This window comes from Chelonia mydas, chromosome 6 (assembly GCF_015237465.2).
Source record: "Chelonia mydas isolate rCheMyd1 chromosome 6, rCheMyd1.pri.v2, whole genome shotgun sequence".
In the NCBI taxonomy this organism is placed as follows: domain Eukaryota; kingdom Metazoa; phylum Chordata; order Testudines; family Cheloniidae; genus Chelonia; species Chelonia mydas.
The window spans coordinates 88,147,879-88,153,878 of NC_051246.2; positions in this window are offsets into that span (position 1 = coordinate 88,147,879).

The following is a 6,000-nucleotide window of genomic DNA, read 5'->3' on the forward strand; positions in this document are numbered from 1 at the left end:
GCATGCATCCGATGAAGTGGGCTATAGCCCATGAAAGCTTATGTTCAAATAAATTTGTTAGTCTCTAAGGTGCCACAAGTACTCCTGATCTTTTTGCGGATACAGACTAACATTGCTGCTACTCTGAAACATAACACAGTTAGTAGTTCTGCAATTTCATATTTGAGTTCCTTCAGAACTCTTGGGTGAATACCATCTGGTCCTGATGAGTTATTACTATTTAATTTATCAGTTTGTTCCAAAACCTCCTCTATTAATACTTCAATCTGTGACAGTTGTTCAGATTTGTCACTTAAAAGATTGGCTGAGGTGTGGGAATCTCCCTCACATTCTTTGCAGTGAAGACTGATACAAAGTCATTTTTGGCCTGCCTAATTACACATTTATACAGTACTTGACTTGCTAGAGTTTATATTCCTTTCTAGTTTCCTCACTAAGATTTGACTTCCAATTTTTAAAAGATGTCTTTTTGTCTCTAACCACCTTTTTTACTCTGTTGTTTAGCCATGAAGGCATTTTTTTTTGTCCACCCACCATATTTTTATTTGGGATAACCCATAGTTTGAGCCTCTATTATCATGTGTTTAAAAAGTTTCCATGTAGCTTGTAGACATTTCACTCTTGTGACTGTTCCTTTTAATTTCCATTTAACTATCCTCCTCATTTTTGTGTAGTTCCCCTTTTTGAAGTTAAATGCTAGTGTGGTGGGTTTCTTTGGTATTCCCCCTCCTCCCCCATAAGGATGTTAAATTTAATTACATTAGGGTCACGATTACAGAGTGGTTCAGTTATATTCATCTCTTGGACAAGATCATGTGCACCACTTAGAACTAAATCAAGAATTACCCCCTGTGGATTCCGGGACTAGTTGCTCCAAGAAGCAATAATTAATGGTGTCTAGAAATTTTAACTCTGCATTGCATTCTGAGGTGGCATGTGCCCCATCAGTATGGAGATAGTTGAAATTCCCCATTATTATTGGGTTTTCTGGTTTTGTAGACTCTCTAATCTCCAGAGCATTTCACAATTACCATCACCATCCTGATCAGGTGATGTACTGTTCACACATATAATAATACATTAATAAAACTAATTAGCATTTTTCATCATAGAGCTCAAAGCCCTTTCCAAAGGTAGGTAAATATTATTAGCTCCACTTCACTAGAGCCCAACAGGCCCAGAATAAATTATTTTTGCTGAATGAAGCATATCTTAAAATCAAGAATGGATGTAATTATATTTTTCCAGTGCCATTTCAGTTTCGGCAATGGTCGATGGGGGCAGGTAACCAGGTGCTGCAGGTTCATCTAGTTAATTTTTCTCCTCTGGAGAAATGTCATGTAAATGTTTTGCTTAGACTGCTCTTTTCCTGGTTATGGAGCTATTTATTTTAAATGATCACTTAGGCTTATTCACCAAATAAATATTCCCATATTTGTGCTTCTAACACTTCAGGCTAATGCACCTCTCCTTTTGCACGTTTTTCATATTGGACTAAACACTTGTTGTGTAAAACATTTCCAAATGGATACTAACATTGACTACAATGTTTTCTTATGCTCACTCAGCTGATTGCATTGTGTTCCAATTCCATTTGAGATAGACTTTCAATTCTGACATGCCGTGCACTTTATCGTCTTATTGCACCTTAACTTACAATAGTGGCTAGAGTTAATGCACCTCTGACTCTTTAGGTTGGCTCTTCACACCACTTGAAAAGCCCATGGTGGGGCTGTGCAGTGGAAACTGCAGACAAATGCTCTGTACCCTGCAGCCATGGATCCTGAACAGGCTATTGTGGAAGTGGACTGGTGACAAGCCAGGGGTAGTGTGACAGGAGCCAGGGTCTTTAGAATTCAGTGGCCCAGAAACTCTATGGAGGGATTGTGGAGAGGCAGTGACTGCTATTGCAGTCTGTGGAAAAGTGGCTGCAGAGGGCCTAAAACTAATACTCCCAACCTGTGAACAGGCCACAGGGCTGAGGTGAACTTTCACTCACCGAGTATATTTCTTTCATGCCCTTTGTTCTGCTGCTGTGAGTTAATTAGCCTTTTCATAGGTTCACTGTAGGAAAATGAAGCCTAGGCCTCTTGACTAAAGAATTGTTTGTGGACATTAATCATAGAATCATAGAATATCAGGGTTGGAAGGGACCTCGGGAGGTCATCTAGTCTAACCCCCTGCTCAAAGCAGGACCAATCCCCAACTAAATCATCCCAGCCAGGGCTTTGTCAAGCCTGACCTTAAAAACCTCTAAGGAAGGAGATTTCACCACCTCCCTAGGTAACCCATTCCAGTGCTTCATCACCCTCCTAGTGAAAAAGTTTTCCCTAATATCGAACCCTAAACCTCCCCTACTGCAACTTGAGACCATTACTCCTCGTTCTGTCATCTGCTAACACTGAGAACAGTCTAGATCCATCCTCTTTGGAATCCTCTTTTCAGGTAGTTGAAAGCAGCTATCAAATCCCCCCTCATTCTTCTCTTCTGCAGACTAAATAATCCCAGTTCGTTCAGCCTCTCCTCATAAATCATGTGCTCCAGCCCCCTAATCATTTTTATTGCCCTCCGCTGGACTCTTTCCAATTTTTCCAGATCTTTCTTGTAGTGTGGGGCCTAAAACTGGACACAGTACTCCAGATGAGGCCTCACCAATCCCGAATAGAGGAGAATGATCACGTCCCTCAATCTGCTGGCAATGCTCCTACTTATACAGCCCAAAATTCCATTAGCCTTCTTGGCAACAACGGCACACCGTTGACTCATATCCAGCTTCTCGTCCACTGTAACCCCTAGGTCCTTTTCTGCAGAACTGCTGCCTAGCCATTCGGTCCCTAGTCTGTAGCAGTGCATGGGATTCTTCTGTCCTAAGTGCAGGACTCTGTACTTGTCCTTGTTGAACCTCATCAGATTTCTTTTGGCCCAATCCTCCAATTTGTCTAGGTCCCTCTGTATCCTATCCCTACCCTCCAGCGTATCTACCTCTCCTCCCAGTTTAGTGTCATCTGCAAACTTGCTGAGGGTGCAATCCACACCATCCTCCAGATCATTTATGAAGATATTGAACAAACCTGGCCCCAGAACTGATGCTTGGGGCACTCTGCTTGATACCGGCTGCCAACTAGACATGGAGCCATTGATCACTACCCACTGAGCCCGATGATCTAGCCAGTTTTCTATGCACCTTATAGTCCATTCATCCAGCCCATACTTCTTTAACTTGCTGGCAAGAATACTGTGGGAGACCTTATCAAAAGCTTTGCTAAAGTCAAGGAACAACACGTCCACTGCTTTCCCCTCATCCACAGAGCCAGTTATCTCACCATAGAAGGCAATTAGATTAGTCAGGCATGACCTGCCCTTGGTGAATCCATGCTGACTGTTCCTGATCACTTTCCTCTCCTCTAAGTGCTTCAGAATTGATTCCTTGAGGACCTGCCCCATGATTTTTCCAGGGACTGAGGTGAGGCTGACTGGCCTGTAGTTCCCCGGATCCTCCTTCTTCCCTTTTTTTAAAGATGGGCACCATATTAGCCTTTTTCCAGTCATCTGGGACCTCCCCTGATCGCCATGAGTTTTCAAAGATAATGGCCAATGGCTCTGCAATCACATCCGCCAACTCCTTTAATGCCCTCGGATGCAGCGCATCCGGCCCCATGGACTTGTGCTCATCCAGCTTTTCTAAATAGTCCTGAACCACTTCTTTCTCCACAGAGGGCTGGTCACCTCCTCCCCATGCTGTGCTGCCCAGTGCAGTAGTCTGGGAGCTGACCTTGTTCGAGGTAGGTGGGAATTTTCCACAAAACTTTTTGACAGGAAAAAAAATAGTTTTGCTGTTTTTAAAAATTTTCTGTCAGGAAAACCAAAACTAAATATTTTGTTTTGAGTTGGGTGGGTTGACTTAAATCAGAACATTTTGGTTTGTAGAACTGAATTGAAATGTATTGACTCATGTTAATTTGATACTAATTTCTGTCTGCTTGAGCTGAAGAAGAACATCATGGGAGTTGTAATTCGGATGTCAGTTCTTTTCTATGGGCTAGGCTCCCTGATTAGGGTTGCCAACTTTCTAATCACACAAAACTGAACACCCTCGCCCTGCCCCATCCCTGCCCCTGCCCCTTCTCTAAGGTCCCACCCCTGCCCCTCCCCTTCTTCAAGGCCCCACCCCCCACTCACTTCATCCCCCCTCCCTCCATCGCTTGCTCTCTCCCACCCTCACTCACTTTCACTGGGCTGGGGCAGGGGGTTGAGGTGTGGGAGGGGAGAGGGTTCCAGCTGGGGCTGCGGGCTCTGGGGTGGGGCCAGAAATGAGGGATTCAGGGTGTGGGAGGGGACTCCAAGCTGGGGCAGGGGGTTAGGGTGCAGAAGGGGGCTCAGGGCTGGGGTTGGGATGTGGGAGGGGGTGCAGGGTCTGGGTTCCAGGAGGGAGTTTGCGTGCAGGAGGGGGCTCAGGGTTGGGGTTGGAGTGCAGGAGGGGGTGCAGGCTCCAGGAGGGAGTTTAGATGTGGGTTTTGGATTTCAATGTGGGCTCAGGGCTGGAGCGGGGAGTTAGGGTGCAGGAGGGGGTGCAGGGTGTGGAGTCTGGGCTAGGAAGGGGTCTCAGGGCTGGGGCAGGGGGTTGGGGTGCGGGTCTGTGAGGGAGTTAGGGTGTGGGAGGGGGTTCCGACCTGGGGCCGGGGGTTGGGGTGCAGGAGGGGATTCAGGGTGTGGGCTCCAGCCAGGCGGTGCTTACATCAGGAGGCTCCCAGTCGGTGGTGCAGTAGGGCTAAGGTAGGCTCCCTGCCTACCCTGGCTCTCTGTGGCTCTCAGAAGTGGCTGGCATGTCCAGCCCGGCTCCTAGGCTCAAGGGCAGCCAGGCAACTCCACACCCGCAGGCACCACCCCCACAGCTCCCATTGACCATGGTTCCTGGCCAAGAGGAGCTTTAGAGCCAGCTCTTGGGGGCAGAGGCAGAGCGCAGAGCTTCCTTGATTGCCCCTGTTCCTAGAAGCTGCAGGGACACGCCGGCCACTTCTGGGAGTCATGCAGAGCCAGGGCAGGCAGGGAGCCTGCCTTACCCCTGCTTCACCACCGACCGGACTTATAACAGCCCAGTCAGTGGTGCTGACCGGAGGTGCCACGGTCCCTTTTCAACTAGGCATTCTGGTCGAAAACCAGATGTCTGGCAACTCTACCCATGATGTACTGTGGTCTCATCTCTGATTGAACTGACTTGGAACGTCATGGTAGTCAAATGACCATACTTTGCATCATTGGAGACATAGTCCAGCCAGGGACCCCAGCTCATAGAGGATAATGGGGGCATGAGGCATTTGAACTACAACTCCCATGAGGCATCACAGCAGCTCAGGGGGACGCAGATTAATTTCAAACCAACCCAAACTGAAATGTTTCAATATAGTTCAACAAAATGAAATACAATATTTCAATGTGGGAATATAAAAAACATTTTGTTTCAAGTGGACTAGATTAAATTAAATGTTTCAAATGCAAATTCTTCTGAACTTTCCATCCCATGAAAAAATTGATACTTCAAATTTTTGGCCTGTTTTGAGACTTAAACCAATTTCAAAATATTGGAATTTTCTGCAGGTTAGAAATTTCAATTTTCAACCATCTCTAGTTGTAATTAACAACCCAGTTGGTTAGAGTACTTAGAATTTTCTTTCCAAAAGACAGAGCGTTGAGAAAAGCATTTGGTCTGGGATGTGAACCTTCTAGCATGATCCAGCACCCTGACATAAACTGCTTAGCCTCAGCACAAACATTTTCTATTAGTACAAATTTTGCTTTCTATTTTTTATCATATTGTCTATGGTGAATGTGTAACTCAGTTTCCTTCTGCATCATTAATTTCTGTGGTCTCCTGACACATCTGAACTTCCTTTGCAACTATGTAATCAATTAGCTCCCAACATCTAATATTGCCTGTTGGTTGGGTAGGGGTCCTAAATTGCGAGGCCCTTTGCTGTACCCTAGCAACTTCCTATGCCCAGA